This window comes from Diabrotica virgifera, chromosome 9 (genome assembly GCF_917563875.1).
Source record: "Diabrotica virgifera virgifera chromosome 9, PGI_DIABVI_V3a".
NCBI classification, from domain to species: domain Eukaryota; kingdom Metazoa; phylum Arthropoda; class Insecta; order Coleoptera; family Chrysomelidae; genus Diabrotica; species Diabrotica virgifera.
Window position 1 is genome coordinate 52,019,049 of NC_065451.1, and position 26,987 is coordinate 52,046,035.

General features: G+C 30.5%; 1 protein-coding gene across 3 annotated transcripts in view; it reads right to left on the reverse strand.

Moving 5' to 3' along the window:
* The window catches only part of LOC114327196 (ATP-binding cassette sub-family C member 4), a 206,232-nt gene that overhangs the window by 173,242 nt on the left and 6,003 nt on the right, over positions 1-26,987 (reverse strand). The window contains exon 1 of one of the 3 annotated variants that reach the window (XM_028275730.2): positions 8,917-8,940. The exons of the other annotated variants lie outside the window; for them this stretch is intronic. The gene's annotated coding sequence lies outside the window, so the exon portion shown is untranslated. Of the gene's footprint in view, positions 1-8,916; positions 8,941-26,987 lie in introns of those variants that run through there. 3 annotated transcript variants of the gene reach the window in all.

The following is a 26,987-nucleotide window of genomic DNA, read 5'->3' on the forward strand; positions in this document are numbered from 1 at the left end:
CATCTCGGAATTATTGTTTTTGACCCGACTTTTTCATTCCAATATATTATTATTGTTAATATGAATATGGAACCAACACACGAAAGTAAAAACAGAAAACGATATTGCACTTTCAATAAAATATTGGAAGAAGAATTTCTATTTTTGAAAAAAAAAGTAACTCTAACAGTGACATGAAGTGTGATACTTGTGGATCGGAATTTTCGATCGCCCACAGTGGTAGAGCGGATATACTAAGTCACATCAAAAGTGAAAAACACCGAAGAGGTATCTGCTCCGCGTCCAGCAGCAAAAAATTGACTCAATTTTTCAAGCCAACAGCTTCATCGAGCATTGATTTAGAGACAGCAGCTCGGGAAGGTGTTTGAGCGTATCATTTGATTAAGACCATCAAAAATATCATTGTCAACATAAAAATGTTAAATAACCAATAAAATGATGATATTAGAGTCCTATATTTAAAAAAATAACAAATGGCCCGATTTTCATTCAAAAGTCCCGGATTTTAGGTATTTTTTTTTCAGCATTATCCCGGATTCGACTGAATTGGAGTTGGTCATACTAGTCATTAGTGTATTTTGTCTATCGATGCAAGTAACATCTCTAATACTGATTCGTACAGATCTTAGTTTGTAAATTGTTAGAGTGATTAATATTATTTTGAGTTTATTCTTCTTTTTTATATTAATAGTTTGTGATTTACGAAGAGTTATAAAATGTCAAATAAACGAAAAGAAGCTTCTACCGAGAACTTGAAAAGTAAAAAATTGAAATGTCGCAATATAGCTGATTATTTTTTTAAAAATCAACGTAATTTGGGTGATAGTGATAATATTAATAGTAATGAAGATAATAAATATGTACAAGGTACATCTTATCAGATAGATCATACTATGAGACCTACTGATCTTGGATCAAATTTAAGTTCTGAGAGCATTCAAAACAAGTCATGCGATGTTTCAGTGCGTCCGATACAAATCAACGATGATGCAGTAAATACCAATTCTACTTTCGAGAGTTTTATGGAAAAAGGTACCTATGTCTTATATGCATGAAATGTATGTCTTGTATATTATATAAGTTTATTCTATATCACGTTTGATAGACGTGAGTATTTATGCACGAGTACGATAGATAGTCATTTATGTCGCGGGATGCAATCATCCACATATAAAATTATGGTAATTAATTAAATTTTAAACTTCATATGGGAAAGTACATCATGTGACACCTCATTTAAAAGCTTTTGAGATAGTGATTACAAAAATGTATAGGTAATACTTGTGCAAAATCTCGGTCCAATGCTTTTTAAATGCATTCATTTTTTTATAATCCTGAGAAAACTAATAAGTATTTTTAAAAAATTTAAACACAAAATGCAAGATTACATTATTACCGAGGGACGAAAGTCCCTGAAAACTTCTATAATGTTTATTTGAATAAGTTACAGGGGTGAAAAAGAAGAGAAAATTGAGTATGATTTTTAATTTCAAATACCTATATCATTCAAAAGAAACCTTTTGTTTATTCTAATGGACTTTCGGCCCTCGGTAATAATGTAATGTATTTTATTCTGCGTTTAAATTTTTCAAAAATTCTCGTGTTAGCTTTCTCAGGATTCGAAAAAAATGAATGTGTTTAAAAAGTATTTGACCAAAATTTTGCGCATGTAGGTATTATCCATTTTTGTAATCAGTATTTCAAACGCTTTTAAATGAGGTGTCACATGACATGATGTACTTTCCCATTACGAAATAACATTAAAACTATTTCGACATGAATTTGTTTGCATTGAAAAAAGTAAAGTAGTTATTTTGATTTTTTGAAAATTACATTCGTTTAATTCATTATTACATTTCCGGAACTACTGTAAGTTGTTAACTTATAAAGTCTCATTTTGTAGGTTTTTTAAATTTTAATGATAATTCACTACATATTATATTTATTTTTCTTTCATCAACTTTATGTATTATGTATATGGTGTCCCAACCCAAAATTAGCGGAACCGTTGAATATTTCGCGAAATGAACATCGAATCGAAAAAATGAAATATATGTGTTCAATAATTTTTAAAAATCTATCAAATGATACCAAACACGACCCCCCCACTCGACCTCCTGAAAGTGGGATGGGGGTAACTTTAAAATATTAAATGGAGATCCTCAGTTTTAATTGCAGATTTGGATTCCTTACGTAAAAGTAAGCAACTTTTATTCGAGACATTTTTCGAATTCTGGATAGATGGCGCTATAATCGGAAAACCATTAATCGTGATACCATAGGTAATTTATAGAAATGGTTTAATATATCTAAAAACACTCTCAAATGAAAAATCAAAAAACACAAATTTAATATTTTCCAAAATCCTGTCGAATACCACCAAACACGACAGGATGTCATTTGGTAGGTTTTTGAAAAATATTAAACACGTGATGTTTAGTTTTTCATCTGGAAGTGTATTGATCAAGAAAAACTATTTCTATGTTATTATATTTCTATATGCTATATATTATAGCGCCATATATCCAGAATTTGAAGAAATGTCTCGAATAAAAGTTGCTCACTTTTACGTAAGAAGTTCAAATCTGCAATAAAAACTGGGGGTTTCCATTTACGATTTTAAATTGAGCCCCTACCCCACCTCCAGGGGATGGAGTAGGGGGTCGTATTTGGTGTCATTATTTTCCATTCTTTCCTCCTTGCTGCTTTATTTTTCCAATTTGTAATTTTAAGTTCTTCTGTCTCTTTAAACATCTTTCTTCCATCTGGTTTTCGGTCTACCTTTCTCCTTCTTTCCTGCTATGCTATACCTCCCGTTAAAATTCTTTTGGGAAGCCTCGTGTTTATCATCTTTTGGATATGTCCCAAGCTACCAAGCATCTCAGTTTTTGTGATTTTATGATCCCTGCTATATTCGGTTCTCCATAAATCGTCTCCAGTTCTACATCTAGTCTTCTTATCCACATTCAATTCCATACCTTTACTTTAAATATTTTCCTGAGGACTTTTCTTTTCCACAGTTTCAGTAGGGCTTGTTCGGATTTGTTCATCGTCCATGTTTCACTGGCATATAATACTATACGTTTTATCACTGTCTTATATATTCTTATCTTAACCCTTCTAGATATGTTCTTACTTCTTAATAAGTTGTTTAGAGCAAAGATACAACCAGTCGTAATTCTTACTTGGATTTGTTCGTTGGTATTTGGTATCCTAGTGAATATTGCTCCTAGATCTTGGAATCTTTCTACTTCTTCGTATTTACATATTTTTTCTTCTGTGCTTATCGTCAGCTATTGTCCTTGTATCTTTTCTCGTTTTGTCCATTCCGTATATTTTCTTGGTTTATGCATATCCTTTTATTTTTCGCTATCACCTCTAGGTTTTTTAGTATTTCTTTTATTTCTTGTTTACTTCTGGCTATCAGTACTATGTCATCAACGAATGCCAAGCATTGGTGTTTTCGTTAATATACAAGTTGTGTCCTGTTAACTTCAACTTCGACTTCTCTAATGACAATTTCAAGAAGGATACTGAACAACAATGACGACAGTGGGTATTCTTGTCGCAGCCCTTTACTGACCTTAAACTTATCTGTTTCCTTTTTCCTTTCCATCTATTTTAATCCTATTCTCTGTTTCTCTAATTCTAATTTGTACTAATTTTTCACTAATTCTAATTTCACATATTGCCTTTAATATTTTTTTTCGTTTTACCCTGTCCCAAGCTTGTTTCAAGTCGGTGAATAGGGCCACTGTACATTCTCCGTATTCGTAGCTTTCCGCTTGTATTTCACGTAGCAGGAAAATTTGATCCACTGCGCTGCGTCCTCTTCTGAATCCACATTGATATTTTCCTATGTCATTATCTATCTTTTGTGTTATCTTGTCTTTTATATGTACTGCAAGTATTTTATACGCAACGTTTAGTAGCGCTATTCCCCTGTAATTATGGCATAAACTTTTTTCATTTTAATTTAGAAAGTCTCATTTTGTTTTTTTGAAACCCTTCAATCATATGTGTAAATATTTTATGTTTAAGCGAAAATATATCAAAAAATATCGATTTATCGTTTTTTTTTGACAAATGTGTATATAAACATATCTCCGAAGTTTGATGATAAATTTTAAACAAAATCTTATTTGGTTTGTTTTTTGGAGTTGTTGGTGTATACCTTGAAAAATTTGGGTGTACCTCCCAAATTTTTTTATATCGAAAAATATTACAATTTTATGTTTTTAGATTATTTTTTTTTTGTTGATAATTTCACATGTCATTTTTTGTTAGTGCATCAACTACAAGAATTTTTAAAAATAAGACTTTTTACGTTAATTGTTTACGTTATGCTTCACAAATAAACAAAAAAGTTTTAAATTTTTTGCCGATTCCGACTACTTTTCATGTTTGTACATCATATGTTTAATACATATATTTTAATAAACATGGCGATATATTTTATTGTTTGAAAAGTGTAAGACTAAAAAGTAAAAAATAAAAAAATATGAAAAACAATTTTTTAAGAAACGCTTTTCTTTAGTTACGAGTGGCCAAAATTAAAAGTATTATAAAAAAAATTAACTAAAAACCAAAAAATAAAAAAAATTGAATAAATCTAACACATTCGTTAAAGAAAAGCGTTAGGCGAAAACCGTTTATTCGATGAAGACGCGCCATGCTTTTCTTTGACGAATGTGTAAGATTTTTTGAATTTTTTTTTATTTTTTGGGTTTTAGTTGATTTTTTTATAATACTTTTAATTTTGGTCACTCGTAACTAAAGAAAAGCGTTTCTTAAAATTTTTTTTTATATTTTTTTATTCAAATTTTTTATTCATTATCAATATGTTATTACAAATTAAGTACTTATATAAAATGAAATGATTTTATTTTTGTATGAAAAATTAAAAATTTTTAAATATACTTTTGTATTATCTACATTTTTACGCCTACATGATTATTTTTATTATTCTCCAGATTTAACCATACTGTTCACACTCTCTCTAAGAGGAAAATTTACTCATCCCGATACCTGCGGTAACAAAAAGATCGAGCTCTGGTGTGACTTTTTCCGTGTTATCGAGACCTAGGTGACGTGGTATGCTGGCTGGAGTATCTCCCAACAATTTTTATACACATCTGGCACTCGAGAGTAATATGTACAGCTTTCTGCACGGTCTTATAAAGATATTCATTTAGAGACTCAGGTTTTTTATGTTTTCCAGGAGGTTCTTCGGAATGAGTCCAGTAGTAGACATAATAATCGATATTGTTAGGGTATTTTGCATTCTTCATTGTCTTCGTATTCTTAAAGCCAAATTATTATTATTATTATTATTGTTATTACAGTAAAACTTGTCAGTAACGGCCACTAAAAATGAAAGAACCATTGGCCGATATAGAAAGGTGGCCGGTATTTCCAGTTTTTGTAGTCTACCTATAATTGGTTTGGTGAATTTTTAAACTGGCCGTTAGTACAGGTGGCCGATTTTGGCAGGTGGCCGGTAACACAGGTTTTACTGTATATAGAAATTTAGCCAATCGGCCCCCCCTCTTAATGATGCTGGATCCGCCGCTGTTTCTTTATCATTCATGTCAGTTGTTTCATAAATGATACTTAACTGAGAATGCAAAGCTGGGATATCAAAAAATTTTCATTATTTAATCGTAATGACATAAATTCCTCTGTGGGAAATTTTGATGAATTATAATTAGAAATATTAAGATTATATATAATTCTACAAAGTTTAAATCGTTAAAATTTTGAAAGCTAGAATTCATTTGTTGTAGAATATTATCAAAAGGTCTCTTTGTTTCATCTGATGTCTCTGTCTCTCTGTCTCCGAAATTATCAATCTTCATTATTTTTCTTTCATGTTCAAACCCCATATGTTCAGTTTTATCCCAAATATTTTTAAACTGCTCTCGTTTTTTTAATTATCGTATTAATAAAGTCACCAATTTGTCTTATACAAAACGCAATACCATTTAATTTCTGTAAAATATCAAATAAAAGATCAGTAAAAGGAAATATCTGCAAAAAATTTAAATCGAAATATTCTTTAAGAGGAAACAGTAGCGATCAACAGGTAGCAAAAACGCGTTCCAAGATTGCGGCTGTAATTTTGAATATTTTTTCGAGATATTTGGCACACGTATTCGTAATATAATAAAGAATGGCGGTACAGAGCCCAATTTGAAAAATATATTAATATGTGGAAATTAATCTGTAAATAAATACAATATTAAAAAACGAGCCTGTACCGCCATTAAAAAGAAAAAAAAATACACTTTCTTCAAATAAACTTTTTTATCCGATGCCTAGATTTTGTGTCATTTTGGAACTACTAATGAAATAAAAAATTTTAGTAGTTCCAAAATGACACAAAATCTAGGCATCGGATAAAAAAGTATATTTGAAGAAAGTGTATTTTTTTGTTCTTCTTAATGGCGGTACAGGTTCGTTTTTTTAATATTGTATTTAAAACAGAGTAATTTTCACATAATAATATATTTTTCAAATTGGGCTCTGTACCGCCATTCTTTATTTTATTACGAATACGTGTGCCAAATATCTCGAAAAAATATTCAAAATTATAGCCGCAATCTTGGAACGCGTTTTTGCTACCTGTTGATCGCTACTGTATCACCTTAAGCGAATGTATGTAATACCTAAGCACCCCTTAGCAGCAGTAACAGTCGGAGCATCTCACTTTCGGGAAGGCGATACGACGAGCGCTTACATGGCATACCAAAATTCGCGCGACTAGTGGGTGCGGTCATTGAACCCTGACCAATTTTAAAAGGGACAACTACTGCATGACAAGCGGCGATTTTGAGATGCGCTTCTGCCAGGAGTGGACCAAATAGTCGAATTGTGTGCATATTGAGTTCGTTCGTACGCGATTAATTTTTAATATTTTTCAATGCCTATTGGCTAGGTAATATGTAGATTATTTGGATTAGGGAAAGAAATTTTATTATTAAATAATAATTAATAATATATTTTCTTATATCGACGAATAAATAGGGAAGCGGCGCTTCCCCCGCTTCCATGGACCGCACGCCTCTGAGTAATTGCTTTTTTACTGTTTCTGCATATTTTGCAATCTTTGACATAGGTATATTTATCTCAAAGGTATCTTGCCTTTGAGCTTGTTGGTACGGCTTTTGTCGAAGACCGAACCCATGCAACCAAGTGACGTCAATAACGTCGAGGAAACGTCAGGTTTTGGTTGAATATATACACGTGTTTGAACATTACGTCGTATAAACGTCTTTTGTAGGTGATTTTAAACACGTAAGATTAATGACGTTAAAATACGCTTAAAAATACGTTTTTATTTCAGAGTATTTCAGACAGCCCAAGTCTGACGTCACAAAAATGGGAGGAGCTTAACGGGTTAATGCTTATAATGTTCAGGGTTACCAGGTCTACTGATATTTCAGTGGACCTACTGATTTTAACTCTAATTAGTGACCTACTGAAATCTATCAACATATATTGGCCGTTAATAACAGGTAAATTTCTATGAAACGGGCTTTAAAAATACCAGATTATTTGGCTGCGTTAGTATTATAAAGATGGCCGTAAATACCAGGTCATAATAATTATGACCTGGTATTATTGGATTATTTAAATAAGGAAAATAATATAATTCATATAATTGTTTTTGAGAATTTTGAAACTGGCCGTTAGTGCAGGTGGCCGATTTTGACAAGTGACCGAATGCACAGGCTTTACTGTATTTACATGGCCTAAAAAGAATCTACTGATATCTACTGATTTTTGAAAGCAAAACTACTGAAAAAGTAAAAACTGATCTGGCAACCCTGATAATTTTGTATATTGACGTTTATAAGCCTTAAATTGTCAGAAGAAATTTTTCGTTTATTTTTTACGTGCTTTGTGTGGTAAAAAAGGACTTTTCATTTAGATATTTAGTTGAAGAAACGTGTTAATTATGAGATTTTTGTTCGCTTTTCTCAAGTGAGTTGTGAGTTAGTTTAATGCAATAGTTCTTGTGATTGTGATAGTTCTTCTTGAAAAGTTATGTCTTTTGTTTTGGTGAATATTTTCTGTTAATGAACTAATTATGTGTTATCGAGTTTAATTCAATTAATTTGTTAGTAAATTATTTATTAGTTTATATGTTATTTCAGTTTTGACACAGGAAGTATACTTTAGCCTATAAGCTAAATTTAAAACAGTTAAATGAAAAATTGCTATAACAACAATACCCATACGAATTATTATTATTGTGTATTTTTAAAACCATAAAATGAAAAATAATCTAAAAAAATGACATAAAAACCACGTTTTTATATCACCTATTTAAAACGTGATAAAAATGACGTCAGTTATGGTGGGACATATTCACGTGACTTTCGAAGTCGAAAAAACGTGACAAACTAACAAACTGACTGGTTTGGTGATCATTATGACGTCTTTTCAACGTTTTTTTAAAGTTATTTGGTTGCCTGGGAAGATAACTATATAAAAAAAGTATTATAAGGTAGTTAAAAAATATAAAAAACCTAAAATAGGTGTTGAGACTAGAAAATAGAGAAAAACAAAGAAAAAAGGAAAAAAGTAAATTACATCTCTTAGTTTAAATCCAGTACTAACTCGAACTCTGTAGATCTGTGAATACAAATTACAAAATAGTGTTAATTACAGAACATAAAAATAAAAAAAATAAACATCGAAGGTCAGTTCATTATGACAGATTTGGCATATCACGTGCAATTTCAAGATCAATAATTTGTTTATTGCCTTAGCCAATAGATAAAATTTTTAGCTATTGTGACATGTTTTCGAATATTATCTTATATTACTGGCAGATACACAAGTAAGCATTTTAATAAAAAGAGAAAGAAGAAGATCATATATACTACAAAAGTCATTCCTAAATCTCACCTGATACACTCAACACAATTTCTTCAATCATTTCACTGAAAACAACTCACTTTTCGCCAATGGTCAAGAGAAACAAAACGCACGTGTATCATTTAACATCTGTGAGTATCTAGAGTAGGTATAACCTATAAATATCATATCAACTCCTTGAAAATTTGGCGCCGATGAAAGAGATCGTAATATTTAAATAGAATTTTTCAAATACAAATGCATCTTTTAAATATGCCCATGAAACTATATTTAGTATATTAGTAAATGTAATGACTCTTTTAGATTAAAACAGGCTGACTAGAGAGACATTATTCACTCCTGCTCAAAAAATCCGGACACTTGTATTTTGTGTCTTTTTTAAGTTATGTAGGTAGGTTAGTGGTTTAAATAGGGAAGAAGTCAACTTTAATATTAGAAATCAACAATCGGTTGGTTGTTCTTATATTATTGCAGTATTTGTTACCAAGGCGTGCGGTCCATGGAAGCGGCGGAAGCACCGCTTCCCTATACTTCCATATAAGAAAATACATATATTATTAATTAGTATTTAATTATCAACAATGTTTCCCTAATCTAAGTATTCTATTATGTAACTAATAGGCATTGAAACATTATTAAAAATTTATCGCATACGAACGGTCTCAAATAAGCACACAATTCAACGATTCAGTCCGGTCCTGACGGAAGCGCATCTCAAAATCGCTGCTTGTCATGCATTTGTCCCGTTCAAAAATTGGTCAGAGTTTAATAACCTCACCCGCTAGTCATATTCCTTTCACGCGAATTATGATACTAGGTCTGGATCCCGCGTATGAAAAAAAAGTTGATTAATAGCAAGCTGAAAATTTGTTAATAGCTTAAGGATGTTTAGTCGGATAAACTTTGATATATGGGAACACTGGAACAGGGGCAGTTTTAATTGTGGAACAGGTTAAAAATTTGGAACAGTCAGACCACGAAAACGGCACATTTATTATGTTTTTGACATGTTTATATGTCAACTCTCCGAACACAGATTAAACTCTCATGCAAAAATCAGACTGCTATTTATCACCTGTCATAATTCCTGTCATTTGACATATCCTATATGTTCCACTCAATAAAACGCCCATTTGGTGATAAATAGCAGTCTGATTTTTGCATGAGAGTTTAAACTCTGTTCGGAGAGTTTAAGTCTGTTCTGTCGGACAAAATACATTTGTCGTTTTCGTGGTCTGACCGTTCCAAATTTTTAACCTGTTCCACAATTAAAACTGCCCCAGTTCCAGTGTTCCCATATATCAAAGTTTATCCGACTAGACACCCTTAAGCTATTAACAAATTTCAGCTTGCTATTAATCAACTTTTTTTTCATACGCGGGATCCAGACCTATACGCCTGGAAGCGCTCGTCCGACCGCTTCCGATTCCGAAAACGAGATGCGGAGTCTGTTACTGCTGCTATAAGGGGTAGGTATTTAGGTACAAATGGCTCGATTTCAATTTTTTGGTTAATATTTTTACTAATATTTTATTTGATATTTTGAGATTTTTCCTTTTACTGATATTTTATAGTACCTACGACATTTTACAGACGAAGTCAAGTGACATTGCATTTTGTATAAGACAATTTGATGACTTATGATGATTAAAAAATGAGCTGTTTAAAAATATTTGGGATAAAGCTGAAAATATGGGCTTCGAACCTAAAAGAAAAATAAAGATGATTGATATTGTCGGCGAAAGAGAGACCTATCGACGATTATACATCGAAATTTTTAATAATATTCTACAACAAATGAATTATCACCTTGAAAATTTTAAAGAAATAAAATATGTAGAATTATGTAACTTTAATATGTCTAATTATAATTCATTAAAATCTCCCACAGAGGTATGTACCTATTTAATTCAGTACAATTAAATTATGATTTTTTTGATAATCTGTCTTTGCATTCTCAGTTAAATGTCATTTATAAAACACCTGAAATTAGTGATAAAGAAATACTTAGGAATCGGTTGAATTTTTTAAATACTACTGGTTTAAATAAGTCTCTGTGTGAAGTGGGCAAGTTGTGTGAATTAAGTTGTAGGTACTAACTATCCCAGCTACAAGTGCATCAGTTGAACGAAGTTTTTCAGTATTAAAACGCATCAAAAATTTTACAATATATTTTACAAGTGAAGACAGACTTTCCAAGTTAGCCCTATTATCCATTGAAAAAGAGTGCATTTATTAACCCTTAAACGCCCAAGGGTGGATAAAAAATGTCCACCTATTGCGTATTCCCTTGTAACATATTTATTACGTGTTTAAAAATTTTTAAAAAATTATTTATTGTTAAAAAGACAGCCCTTTATCGAATGTTAATTTGGTTCTACCGATATTTTTGAAAATAAAAGTAGCATCTTGAGTTAAATATGGGTGGGCATAAAAATTACGCCTTTGGTAAAACTTGTTCCTAAAGGTTTCTATAGAATTTCTCGTTGGTAGGAAGATAATCCATATAATTATCGACGTATAATTACATAATCTACGTAATTATCTGCCAGTGAGGAGGCTGAAAGGAAGAATGTGGAGAAAATCGACAAATTTGAAGTACTGACTTTTACTGGTATGTTAATTTTGATGTACATTTTAATTTTGTTGTAAAGTTTGTAAATTATTTATATTAATATTTTAGAAGATGCTGTGTTTATTAAGCATAAGACTCTTAAGTGTAATCCAATTCCAACAACTCTCAATAAATATATTAGCTATTTTCGAGGTGGACATTTTTTACCCACCCTTGGGCGTACATGGAACCTAAAAAAGGTTGGGCGTTTAAGGGTTAAACAATTATCAGAAAATCCAAAATTTTACGACGATGTTATCGACAAAAAATTTGCATTGGTTGATAAGAGAATAGAACTCAAGTATAAGTAAATAAGTGTCATATTGTTGAAAGTTGTGTGTTATGGAAGGTGATTCGAAATCGGAATATAAAAACAATTTTGAATAGAACTCTTCTTTTTAAGTTTAAAGAAACCAAGCCTGGAGCAGGGACTCGACCCTGAGCAAGCAGTACAGATCGATGATAAGTCACTAGATATACGATATACTCAGTCACTAGAGTCAGAGTCACTAACCTGCATTGATCGGGGTTTGATTTGGTTCCTTGCCTGACTTTGATTTGAACGCAGAAGAAATTTAATGAAAGATATTTTAGCAAAACTTACGTTCCTATACTTGAATATTAGTTTTAAAATATTTGTTGCTTGTTTAGAATTTTTAATTTTAAGATTATTTTATTACTCATCTTAAGAATAAGAAAATTAACGCAGATATTTTTTTGTGAAAGAGAGATTACGAAAAGTTACACTTGAGTATGATTAACTTTAGAGAGTGTTTTTTTTTGTTAAAAATTTTTGATTTTATGAGTTTTAAGATTTTCTATTATTACTTAAATTAAGAAGAAGAAAATAACCAAAGATATATTTTTTTAAAGATAGGTAAAACCATACCTATACCACAGTTTAGGAGGAATTCCTCCTATACTGTGCCTATACTATGAGTTTTAGTTTTATAAGTTTAATGTTTGGTTGAAATTTTCGAGTTTTTTATTGCCTTCAAAGTAAATAAATAAAAATTTTTACCACAAATATCGTATTTCTTATTTCTATTCTTCTATAGGTTAAAGGTTTCTTGATTAAAAAGTCGTTACATTTTTTGAAGTTATACTTCTTTACCGGCGATAGAGGGTGATTTTTTTATATGTTAAAACCTATCAGCCCGGCGCATGCGCATTATAACTTTGTTCTGATTGGATGTTCAAATGACATGTCAAAAATTATCCGATATGGCAGCTGTGGTTTGGAGGTAAAGGTAAAGGTAAACAAATGTATAATATATTAGTTTTATTGTTGTGAGGACAGAAACAAAAAAGTTTATAATATTGTAGTGACTTTTAAATAGTTTTTAAAAGCAACAGGTACGTAATAATTGTTAATGTATCATGGGTATAAACCTACCTATTTGATCTGCCAAAATACATAGTATGTAATACTTTTATTTACATAATTTGATTACCATCAAAATTTCTATCAATATTCACCTAATATATTGTTTTTTTACTCTGTTTTGTTGTATTTTTTCAATTCTAAATCATTTCAATTCAAAATTAAAATAATTTGATCAATTTTCAAAATATCAAAATATCACAAGTTTAATCCGTTTAGTTAGTCGATCTTCGTAAATAATGACACATAGTGTCCGTGGCTAAGCGGAGAAGGCGAATGAATTCCAATACCAACCGCTCTTATCAGCGCTGGTTCGAGTCCCAATAGAAACTTTCTTTTTTGTTTTTTTTTAATACATTTTATGATTGTAAGTATATTTACTATATAATTGTATTTTCAGAAAATACGTACTTAGTTAAAAAAATTTTCGACAATTAATGTTCAGACATCATTTGTGGCTTGTTTAATGTGTTTGTGTGTGTTTTATTCTTTTATTATTTTAATTTTTGGCACTGTTCTAATAAAAATGTTTGAGAAGTAGTAAGTATAAATTAGTTTAATATTTAAACAAAATATAAATAAAAAGTATATTAATTTCGTTTAAATCATATAATAGAAGTATAACTTCTTACGTGCGTACAAAGTACACACACATTCTTTTTTAATCATAAGTATTTTCTTTTTCCTAATAATATTATAGTAAAGTAAAATTTCTAGAAAGAACCATTCTCGATTTTCTTAATCTCTAAACAGAACCATATGAGTCTCGTGAGTTCCATGGTCATTGAAATAATTGAAAAAGAACTAACCACCAAAACACTGTCAAAAAACAAAAAAAGTTAACTTATGAAAAAAAAAAAATTCAATAGTGGCCAATAATAGCTTTAGAACGCGGTATCATACCTTAAAAAGTCTCTAATATCTTGAAAATTACAAGGAAAAACATGTTTTATTTTTGTAACCTTAATTACTCAAAATCAACTTTTGGCGGTTGGTTCCCTTTCGATTAGCGCTATCCAATTAGCACTTATGAGATTTCCAAGCACTTAAATTGTAGTTTAAACATTCATTTTCAGATTATGAAGAGTTATCGGGTCTAACCTTAATTTAGACCGACGTTTTTTAATTGTTAATTATACGTGCCCATTCGATTTTTTCGCAGGTGCGGCGCGATCTATTTAAAAAATCTCCCATTTTCCTCCCAAAAATATATTTTTTAGATTCTTTGGGACATTCTAAATAAAATATGTTTTTTGTTATTTCTCGAAAAAGTTAATCGTTTTAAAGTTATAAGCGATTTAAAATTCGAAAAATGCGAAAATTCGCATTTTCGGATTTTAAGTCGCTTATAACTTTAAAACTATTAACTTTTGAGAAAAATGACAAGAAACCTATTTTATTTAGAATGTCCCAAAGAATCCAAAAAATATGTTTGTAGGAGGAAAATAGGGAATTTTTGGAAATAGTGCAGGCTGCACCTGCAAAGAAATCGGATGGACATGCATAATAATAATTAACAATTAACATTACAATAAATAAAAATACTATAACATAAAGATTTGTTGTAAATTCGCCTCTAAATTCGTATTAGACAAAATCTAACACGCGACCGATTACGTGACAGAAAAAAACGCGACTGTTCCCGGGTTAAAATGAATGTTTAACCCGCCACCTGAGACGTGGCTTTGTAAGGCATCAACTGCCACGTGGGGTGCTCACAGCACCCCTTAAAAATTTTCTGTGATCTACTTGTTTATAAACAAAATAATGTGTTGAGTTACACAAGAATATAAAAAACATGTTTTATTAAATTATTAGCTACTAATATATTATAAAATTTAAAAAATAAAATGAAAAAGGTGTTATAAGCAAATTAGCAAGTACCAACCCATAATAAATGAAGTGAAGTAAAATATCTAGGAAAATTAAGGTTTGTTGAGTATAGAGACTATATTAATAATTTAAATCAGTTATATAATCAAATATAAAAATGTAAATCTGGCTTATTTATCAAAAACACAAAAAAAATTTAAAACTTAAACTTCCAGATGATGATACTCCAATTCGACTTTAGAGCTACAAGTTCTTCTTCTTCTTCTTCAGTTTATTGGCCTCCACCTACTTGGGTATTTGGCCAGCTCATCGTCTCGGAACAAGGGAAAATCCCTTATTCACTTACAATTTGGAGTTAGTACATTGTACAATTTTTTCTTTTTCTTCTTCATATTTTTCTTCTTCTTCTTTAGTTAACTAGAAATTTTGGTTGGTGTGGGACAAACATGAAAAGATAAAAAAAATTTCACGCTAGGGGCAACCTCTCTTTCCTTGTCTAAGGGGGGCAACTGTCTATCAATACACAATCTTCTTTTTCTTCTTTGATTTAGGAGAAATTTTGAGTTGGCATGGGACAAATACAAAAACTTAACTTTTTTTTTTCAACGACATTAAACTTTTTTCTCTCAAGGGCAACTGCCGACTACTACACAATCTTATACTTCTACTTCTTTTTTAGTTTACTGGCAATTTTGAGTTGGCATGGGACAAATTCAACAAAGACACAAACTTTGCTCTCAGGAGCAACTGCCGACCATTACACAATCTTATTCTTCTACTTCTTTTTTAGTTTACTGGCAATTTTGAGTTGGCATGGGACAAATTCAACAAAGACACAAACTTTGCTCTCAGCAGCAACTGCCGACCATTACACAATCTTATTCTTCTACTTTTTTTTTGAGTTTACTGGCAATTTTGAGTTGGCATGGGACAAATATAACAAGACACAAACTACAAGTTCGAATGACACTAAATAACCACTTCAAACGCAAACAGATCATTGATATATATATTATAGAAAGCTACTATGACTCACAGCACGGTTAACAAAGTTGATGTACCAAATATTTGATGAACATGTGTTATGGGGTGCTGGTAGCACCCCACGTGGCAGGTACCGGGTTAAATTACAATTTATGTACTTGGTAACCTCAAAAATACTAATTTAAATATGAGTTTTTAAGCCTTGAAGATGCGTATTTTCGCATTTTTCAGATATTAAATCGACTATAACTCGAAAACTATTAACTTTTGAGTAAAATCACAAAATACCTTTCTTGTTTGGAATGACCCATAAAACCTACAAAAATATTTTGTGGGTCAAAAAAGGTGATCTTTTATATTTGATTAAAAAAATTGTTTAAATAATTTCTGACCAAAAATTACGCCCGGTCCCCTTCAGGTTTGTTTAAAGGGTACATTTTTGAATAGGAATCCACAAAGAAACCGAATCAGACATTTTTTCAGACGGGAGCGGTCTCACCACATGGACTAGTACCTAGGTACCTAAGAAGTAACTCAAAAAAAAAAAAAAAAATAACATTGTTCGAAAAATGAAGCAAAAGAATAAAATAAAATTTTCATTGACCCCAGTTGGCCTTTCTTTAGGTTTAGTATCCGGTATTAGTTCCCATTCTTCATTCAGAGCTATTTTAAGCTCTTGAGCCATTTCTGGCAATTATTTCTAGGTACACCCCACACTACAATAATAGAGCTATATACACACATACACAGGTAGACCGCATCCTCTAGTAGCACTATCTATTTAATCTACAGCAATAGTAGTGTTACATTTGTCTGCTTTTGTAAACAATTATTACAAAATTAATAATTATTATACAGGGTGTCCCCGAAAATAGTGCGTTTCTTTAAGGTATGGATAAAATACAGAATTTAGAACAAAAAAGTCCTATAACATTTTTTTTCTAAAGTTAACCTTTTCCAAGAAAAAAATTACATTGTTCTATATATAAGTGAATTTTTATTTTCATAAATTTGAATGACATGGCAACGTAGCCTAGAAGAACTTGCTGTGAATGTGGAGATTTAATTTAATAACCGCTTGTTTATTTACTTTGAGGTGTGATTTTTGGGGTTGTTGACATCGTAGGTACCTACTGTCCTACCTGCAAAATAATGGATATGAGTTTGGTTGATATTTACATTATTTTACCGACGAAATGCAACTGACCTACAAACCTACTTTTTTAATCTTTAGGTTTTTGAGTTGCGCGTTGTTGCCAGACTTCAATTTGCATATCAAAATGTATTTTCGTTTTTTGGTCAAACGGATCAATTTAGAAAAAACGTTATGAGACTTTTTTGCTCTACATTGTAGCTTCTACCTATACCTTTAAAGAACGCACTATTTTCGGGAACACCCTATATATTATTAACATAATATATTATATCTAATTATTTATTTTTAATTGAAATGGCTATTTGGTTTTATTTGTAACAAATATTTTTAGTTTCACTACACATATCAGTAATATACAGTAATGAGCGCGTGAATAACCGACAGAATAACGCAAAAGATGGAAAACATAATACATTGCGAAGTATAAAGAGAGATGGAACTAGTAGAGATGGAAATTATCGATATAAACGTATAAACTCACATTACATTATATAGTTTTCCACCTTTAGACGTATCGTAGGAATATGACAACTGTCACTGTGACAGGAGAATTTTACAAAATACTCACGCAGACGTCTAAAGGTAGAAAACTATGTAATTTAATGTTAATTTATACGTTTATACCGATAATTTCCACCTCTACTAGTTTCATCTCTCTTTACTTCGTAATGTATTATGTTTTCCATCCGGTTATTAGCGCGCTCATCACTTTATTTTGCAATGACAGTTTTTTATATGTTTTTGACAGATTTTTTAACGCTATCTGAAAAAACTTATGACTTCTATCTGAGTACATAGAAAAACTTCTTTCGACGTCAACTGATGTAATTATGACATTTTTCAAATTTACGATATTTGGCTCTAAATTAAGTGTATCGGAAAATGTACCAGCTAGTACTTGAACCACTTCAGAAAGAACCTGGTAACCACTGTTTTTTTTCATGGTTGCTGTAAATTTTAGGAAACATTTCCTTTCCAATATAGGTAGGTATATTACTTAACGTTTTGAAACAATGATTCAAATTCTTTTATTTATAATGTACTGTATAACAATGATAATTTGGAGGATTCTAATTGAGTAATAGTTTTTTGAACAAAATTATAGTTTTATTTTATGAATGACACCACGACACTGAACTGTTTATTTTCGGGATTTTCAAAGTACAATAATTATTCACAATTATAAAGACGCGTGTTCACGGCTTATTTTACAACAAAAGCAAAATGGACCGTCAAAATAAAAATTTGACCAAACTATGTATAAGCCGCCATCTTTTATTAGTTACCTACTACATTCCGGTACCAAAAATTTGAATACCAAGAGATTTTAAAACAAAATTAAATATTGAGATTTCCAAGCTATTTGTTACATGAATATAAAAATTAAAAATATATGTATAGTTACAAACAGAAATTTCAAATTATATGCCCTTTATGCACACTTATATAAAAATGTGCAAAATTTTAAATTTTTGCATTTTTCATGCATAATATGCAAAATATGCAATTTGCATATTTGCCTAAGTCTAATCATGACACAGTGTATTATAGTGTATCACAGTGTATCTTATTAGGCAAATTGCATATTTGCCTAAGTCTAATCATGACACAGTGTATATATGTCTTAAGCCAGTAAGTCGTCAGTTTAATAGATACTCTTAGATAATTAAATTATTATTTTATTTGTACAGACATCTAAGGTACATTTTCTTTACATCAATTTTGTAAATTATCCTTGTAAAATACTTTTTCAATAATTTTCATTTATGAAAAGTACTAAAACAACTTCCTCGTAAGGCCATTATTATACTAACAGTAATATTTAATCGCTTGCTAAGCTTATCATACTTTCCAAAAATATGGAAATTTGCAGAAATCATAATGATCCTTAAGCCAAGCAAAGCGCCCAATGAAGTAATATCTTATCGACCCATCAGCCTACTCCCAATCGTTAGCAAAGTTTTTGAAAGATTGCTGCTACAAAGAATATACGCAGATCATAAATTCCTAACATTACTACCAGAACATCAGTTTGGTTTTCGAGAAATTCACTCTACTACACAACAAGTCCATCGAATAGTAAATGAAATATCAAAAACTCTCGAAGAAACGAAATACTACTACTACTTATCAAATAGGTATTTCTCTGTAAAATTCAAACACCAAAAATCCGGCTTCTGTCTTATTAACTCCGGAGTTCCGCAAGGTAGTGTTCTCGGGCCGCTGCTTTTCTCACTCTACACAGCCGATATACCAGAGTCTCATAATATTACGATCGCTTCCTTTGCTGATGACGTAACAATACCAGCTGTAAATGAAGATCCCATACAAGCCTCACAAGACCTGCAACACCATCTGGACATACTCAGTGAATGGTACACGAAATGGCGAACAAAATTAAACAAAACAAAATCATCTCAAATAACGTTTACCAACCGCCACAACACATGCCCACCTGTAAGAATGGAAAATGTACGAATACCAACAGTAACAGACGCTAAATACCTTGGCTTCCGTCTTAACCAACGTCTTACTTGGAAGAAACATATCCAGACCAAAAGAAGACAGCTAGACTTGAAATTCCGGCAAATACAAAGTAATACTCAAAGATATTTGGTACTACGGACTACATCTCTGGGGCTGTGCAAAGTTAACCTTACTGAATATCATCCAAAGATTTCAGTCTAAAGTTCTAAGATCAATAGTGAATGCACCATGTTACGTAAGTAATCAAACACTTCACGAAGACTTAAATGTACCTTTCATCAGAGAAGAAATCCATCGAGCCACGGAGTCACAAAATGAGCATACCATTCACCATGAAAATAAGTTAGTAAGGGAATTATTCCATAATGGCCCTGCCACAAGGAGACTAGATAGAACCTGGTCTCAGGACATATTTTAAAACTTAAACATAAACAGAATAAGATGAGACATCATGAGAAGTCTCGTTTCATGCCCAAAAACATGGAAAAAATTTACTTAAAATACTCTTTTAATCATGTAGATTGTAAATAAACATAAATACATAAAAAAAAATTCATTTGTAATGTCAGCTGTCAGATGTCAATACCGGACTGACGAAACATTTAAAATCCAACGTCCAATCAATCACTGTCAGTCAACTGCTCGCATCACTTAAAAATGGTTGGGTGATACCTTACCATGACCAAATTTTATATGTTTGGAACGTCTAACTAAGTGGTTGTTTTTATTGTTTTACAATTTTTAATTATAATTCAAATAATCTTTCATCATTCGGAGTTGCACAACAGACCAACTTTCTTAATACGATGCACACACCTACAACTCGAAGTAGTGGTACTTTTTTATACGTTGACGTATGTTAAAAAACTTTGCACTTAGACATCTTTTTACTCATTAGTTTAACTTTTTATTGACAGAGCATTAACTCTGAAGATGACATATAATGTCGAAAGCGCTTAGCTAAGGAAATTAAATAGATTTACACACTATAATATACTAATAATTAGGATAATTATTATTAGAATAAATATTAATTAATAAAATTAAATCATTAATATAAAATATTGAATAATAACTAGAATAATTAAATAATTAGGATAATATATTAAGTAATTAATAGAGCTTTGGACAATAAACAATATTGCATAGCAGCCTTTCTGGACATCAGCCAAGCATTTGATAAGGTATGGCACCCAGGATTACTTTAAAAAATCAAAAAATATCTACCCAACAAATACCTTGACTTATTAAAATCACATCTAAATCACAGAGAATTTGAAACTAAAGTGGAGGATGAAATATCAAACCGTAACAGAATTCAATCAGGACTCCCACAAGGTAGTATACTGGGTCCACTACTTTATGTACTGTATACATCCGATTTACCAACCTCTCCACAAACCACCATTGGAACTTTCGCTGATGACACAGCAATATTTGCAACTGAAGAGGATCCAACAGCTGCAGTATTAAAACTTCAAGAACACCTATACCAAATTGGACAGTGGTTAAAGAAATGGAAGATAAAAGCTAATGAAACTAAGTCAACACATATAACTTTCACACTAAGAAAAGACCAATGCCCAAATATTAGCCGTAATCAAGTCAACATACCACAACAGAATATTTTCAAATACCTGGGGCTTCATCTTGATTCTAAATTAAACTGGAAACAACACATTTTAAAGAAGAAGAAACAAATTGAGTTGAGAGTAAAAGAAATTAATTGGCTTATAGGTCGAAAATCTCGACTCTCAATTGAGAACAAACTGCTAGTTTATAAAGCAGTCATCAAACCTATATGGACGTACAGTATTATAGAACTCTGGAGTTGTGTACATTTCCAACCAAACCCTTCATAGAGACCTAAACATCCCGTTAGTCAACACAGTAATTCAAGAAAGAGCCAACAGACACCACGAGAAATTGGAAGGCCACCCCAACCAATTAATATTACCATTACTGCAGCCACTAAACAACAGAAGATTGCGAAGATTATGGCCCATAGATCTTCGCTGAAACTGAGGTGAAACCGCTGGGTGATTAATACTATAATAGTTGATATACGTTATTGTACTTGTTATCAAATTAACTCATAGAATATGTAATTCTGATTGTTAATAAATGCTTAGAAAAAAAAAACTTTAATATACTTTTTTCACTTTCTTCATTCATTCAAGTGTGTACAAAATTTATCAGTCTTTCAACAATTTGAATTATCTACTACTGTTGAAATCGATCTTTATCGGAATCTATAAAAATTAATAAACTAAATAATACAGATAATTCTTAATAACCACTTGAGGAAAACAGCTCTCCCCTCATCAACTTATTCAATTAAAGACTATAAATAACCCTTTCGCTGCGTAAAAACATAAATATGTGCGCCCTCCCATTTCTTTGCAAAATGCGTATGGAGCACTTGCACGGCCTATGTATATGGTGATTTCCGCATATTATACATTTAAAGATGACACAGTTTCAGGAGATCAAGAAAACTTTGTCCGCATTTTCTTAAAGGTAACTTCTATTCATAGATGACGTGTCGCGACTCAGTGGCTCACGAAGTTACGTTTGGTATTGAGGTTTCTAAACTGTGGTGCCCCCAAATGGCGGGCGACGCATCATAAATTCATAAAATTTATACCGTCACAGCTGATTTTTGCAGGATTTAGGGAAGTGCAATTAAAACGAAAACATGCATTGTTTCGGAAACATTCAAACAACTTATATTTTTCTAAAACTATTTTTTTAGTTTATATACTTCTTGTTAAAGTAAAAAGTTATACTCGCAGATTTGGCCGCTAATTGTTTATTAATTGTTTAAACAATAACAATTGTTTTGTATAAATAATTTTAAAAATATCGTTGAATTCATCATTTTACTTTGATCAAATATGTTTCTATTTTGTTTTTGATTATGCTGAATCCGGATATGGCATTGCAATTTGAAAATTCTTATACATAAGCTCTTATACAGTATACAGGGTGATTGATTAGTGTGAGGAAGCTCAGTAGATCTGTTATAGTAAAAATTACAAAAAAAAGTTTTTAACAAAAATTGTAGGCACCTTTAAACTCCACATTTTAAAATTAGTTATAATCTTACAGGGTGTTCCATAAGATGGTGGCAGACCAAACTTATGTTTTTTTAAATAGAACACCCTGTATTTTATTTGAATTTGAAATCTGCTTCACTTCCACATCACAACAGTGTAAATTTTTATTATGTTATACTGGGTATTTAAAAAGTTATAACCAATATTACCTGAAAATCGTATCAAGTTTAACTCCCTGTATAATTAAAAAGGAGTATAGAAACATTGATCTATTGCAACCATAGTTTTTTAATAATTGTTAAAAATTATAAAACATATTCGTTTTTATAATATTCGTTAAATCAAATACAGGGTAAGTCAAAATGCAAGTACATTATTTTCTTGGTAATTTTAAATAGAACACCCTGTATTTTATATCACTATCGAAAAGTTCTAATATCGTACTTCAAATTTTATGAAGTACTCCCTATACCTAAAGTTATCAGTTTTCTAAATATTTTTATTTTTCCATCAAAGTATTAATTTGGTAGATATTTTAACGTTTACCAATAATTATTATTGTGAGTTGGCCATGATTTATTTATAGGAAACTGACAGTTTGACATTAATTAGTAATTTTAACTTATCTTACTTAAGTAAGGTGTTCAAAATGACCTCCCAAAACATCTATGCATACTTGAAAGCGGCCATTGAAAAAGTTGCTTACATTACTAAGCATTTGTAAATAAATATTTGGAAATGCACTTCGGATTCTATTTTTCATGTCATCCCTTGTTGTTGGAGGTATTTTATATACTTCGTTCTTAATGTTACCCCAAAAAAATGATTTTATTGAAATCTGGTTACCTTGAGGGCCACCTTACCGGTCCATCCCTTCCGATCCATCTTTCACCAAACTGATCATTAAGTTCACCACGTACTAATTCGTTGTGGTGCGCAGGAGCACCGTCATGTAGAAACCATATTTGTTCACGTATAACGTATATTTAAGTGGAACCTCTTCTAATAATATCGGTAACTGGTTTACGATAAAATCTAAATAAATCTCACCATTTAAGTTATCTTCAAAAAAATATGGTCCTATTACATGGTTACTGACGATACCTCCCCACACATACCCTCCTCTCCCCCAATAGTAGTGAAAGTTATGCCAATTAACAGAACCGTTTCGATGAAATGTAGCTTCATCACTCAATGGGACATAATCAAAAAAATCTCTCTGCTCATTAATTTTTTCTAAGTCCCATTCACAAAATACTATTCGTTTCTGAAAATCATCATTATTTAATTCTTGGTGCTTTTGAATATAAGGGTGCATCTTGTTTCTAGATAGAATGTTTTGAACAGAGTAGTAACTAAGTTCTTGTTCATTGGAAATACTCCTTATACTTGTGTGTGGGTTTTCTGTAACTGCCATTAACACACTCATTTCGTTTTCCTCTGTCACACTAGTTTTTGTTCGTTTATATTTTTCATAATTCACTGAACCAGTGCGGTTAAATCGATCTTTCAATTTTTCAAATGTATCTTGTCTAGGTTGCCGCCTATCTGGAAACCGTTCTTGATAAATTCTAGCTGATAGTAATGAATTTTTATTGCATTCCCCCAAAATCCAGATCATATCTACCATTTCATCAGTAGTAAAATTCATTATTGCTAATTTAAATTGAATTAATTACTGAATTACTAAATAATAATTGTTGCTTATTTACGGTGTATCCCAATACTGAATTAATTAACAATAATATCAAACTGTCAGTTTCTGACAAATCAATCATGGCCAACTCACAATAATAATTATTGGTAAACGTTAAAATATCTACCAAATTAATACTTTGATGGAAAAATAAAAATATCTAGAAAACTGATAACTTTAGGTATAGGGATTACTTCATAAAATTTTAAGTACGATATTAGTACTTTTCGATAGTAATATAAAATACAGGGTGTTCTATTTAAAATTACCAAGAAAATAATGTACTTGCATTTTGACTTACCCTGTATTTGATTTAACGAATATTATGAAAACGAATATGTTTTATAGTTTTTAACAATTATTAAAAAACTATGGTTGTAATAGATCAATGTTCCTGTACTTCTTTTTAATTATACAGGGAGTTACACTTGATACGATTTTCAGGTAATATTGATTATAACTTTTTAAATACCCGGTATAACATAATAAAATTTTACATTGTTGTGATGTGGAAGTGAAGCAGATTTCAAATTTAAAATAAAATATAGGATGTTCCATTTAAAAAAACATAAGTTTGGTCTGCCACCATCTTATGGAACACCTTGTAAGATTGTAACTAATTTTAAAATGTGGAGTTTAAAGCTGCCTACAATTTTTGTCAATAACTTTTTTTTGTAATTTTCACTATAACAGATCTACTGAGCTTCCTCACACTAATCAATCACCCTTTATATGCGTAGCTAGGAACCACATGGAAAACTTTTTTATTGTCAATTTTACGAAAAAAAGTTATTCTTCATAAAATGCTCTGGATAGTCAAAAATCTAAAACTTAACCATCAGATATAAAATTTTATCAATTTTATACGAGTTATGTCAAAAATATGAATTACGTTAAAGAGTAAAGTACCTTTATATTCCAGAATATCAAAAAATGATAATATGAAAAGTTGTTTTAAATTAAAAACTGTGTTTAAATATACAATTACATCATTCCAGTTGAAAAAGAAATTCATTTTTTTCTCAAATTACGGATACTCATCATCATTTCATTTCAATTATGATAACTATTTTATTATCACTTTTACGAAAAAAAGTTATTCTTTAAAAAATGCTCTCCCTGGTCTAAAATCTAAAATACAACCATCAGATATAAAACTTTTTTAATGTTATACGAGGTATGTAAAAAATATGATTTTTTCTTAAGAGTTAAGTGCCTTTATTATTCACAATATTTTAATTAGACGGATGTAATTGAACACTAAAATAAATTTTTTAATTCCAAAAAACTTTTCTTTATAACACTTTTCGATATTGTACAATGTAAAGGTACTTTACTCTTGAGTGAAATTCATATTATTTGACATACCTCGTATAAGATTAATTAACTTTGATATTTAATGATTGCATCTTAGACTATATACGATGCAGAGTATTTTATAAAGAATAACTTTTTTTCGTAAAACTGATAATAAAAAAAGTTATCAACAGGTTCCAAGTTACGCAGACATACTGTATAAGAGCTAAAAAAAAATTTTTTACTGAACATTTATTATTTTTTAAGCTTATTATTAAATGTATTTTAGGTAAGTTATACAGAAAAAAGTTTTGATCACTTTGTATAAACATTTTTTTAGCTGGTAATTTTCGGTTTTTGTATTACATTTTTGTTATCTTTCTTAATTTTTTAAAAAGAAAATGTTTATTTCACTTCTAAAGTAAAATAATTCAGTGAATTTTAAAGATTACATCCCAAGCTTCAAAAAAGTACTTATAAAACTGTAATAGATCTGTTCAAACTTGAGTAATACTGTCTTAAATTGGTGGTAATTCTATAAAACTACGAAGATTTCAAAAATTACATTTTTTGAGTCGTCATATCATTTGAATTAAATTTTTGAGATTTTTTTTGAATGAAACATTATTTAGTAAGATGCTTGAAAGGTAAGTTGTGTAAAATTGAGAGTTTTATAAGAAAAATTGTATTAGTTACACATTTTTAAATCATTTATTTTTAAACAAAATTCATGTAAGGCTCACTTTCCGCCCACACCGTACTTATGACCATACATTTTATTTCTTTCTATTATAACCATATGATAGCTTAATTATTCTTCTTTCATGTTCAATTTGTAAAATTTCATTTGATCCATTAGTTAAAGAATTACATTAAAATAACTCAAGCGTGCACTTCGCAGTACGCTAGTTTACAGTGCGCCAATGTTTGTGAGAAGGGTGACTTTAGCGTTATAAATAAAAAATTATAGAAGATACAGATTTAATTTTAGAAAATTCTTTATAAAAGGTTTTTTTTTGTAAAATTTTCTGAATTTTTCAATGGTCAAGTCAGTTCTTTCTAAAATTTATATTTTAGGAGTTATTTAAAAAAACATTTAATTTCGTAGTTCATTTGCTTAATAAAAAATGAAGCATCCACTTCTCGAGTAGAACTTTTTGATATGTTGTTTATTAAACATTTCTTAATGAAATTTCAAAAAGTTCTATCTTGTTTGATTTTTTCCGAAGTAAAAAGTTATATGCACTCCCCTAATTGTTTGGTAAAAATATTTAAAATTAAGTGGTAATATTATCCGACAAATTTTTAAGAGTACTCCAGTTATCGGACGCACCAAAGTTTATAAACCTCTATATTTACGAAACACCTCCCCTCACGAAAATTTTCCAAAATAAAAATTTTGTCTGATTTGACATGAATGAACTATTAGAAAAAAATGTCGGAAATGCAATTAAAATAAGACACGTAAAGATATTGTTTATAGTCTAGGCTGATTATCGGAGAATAGGCCATTTTTGGGAAAAGTTATTTACCAGCAATTTTACTGCTGGAATCGAATCTTATGATTGTATATATTAATAATATAGATATGC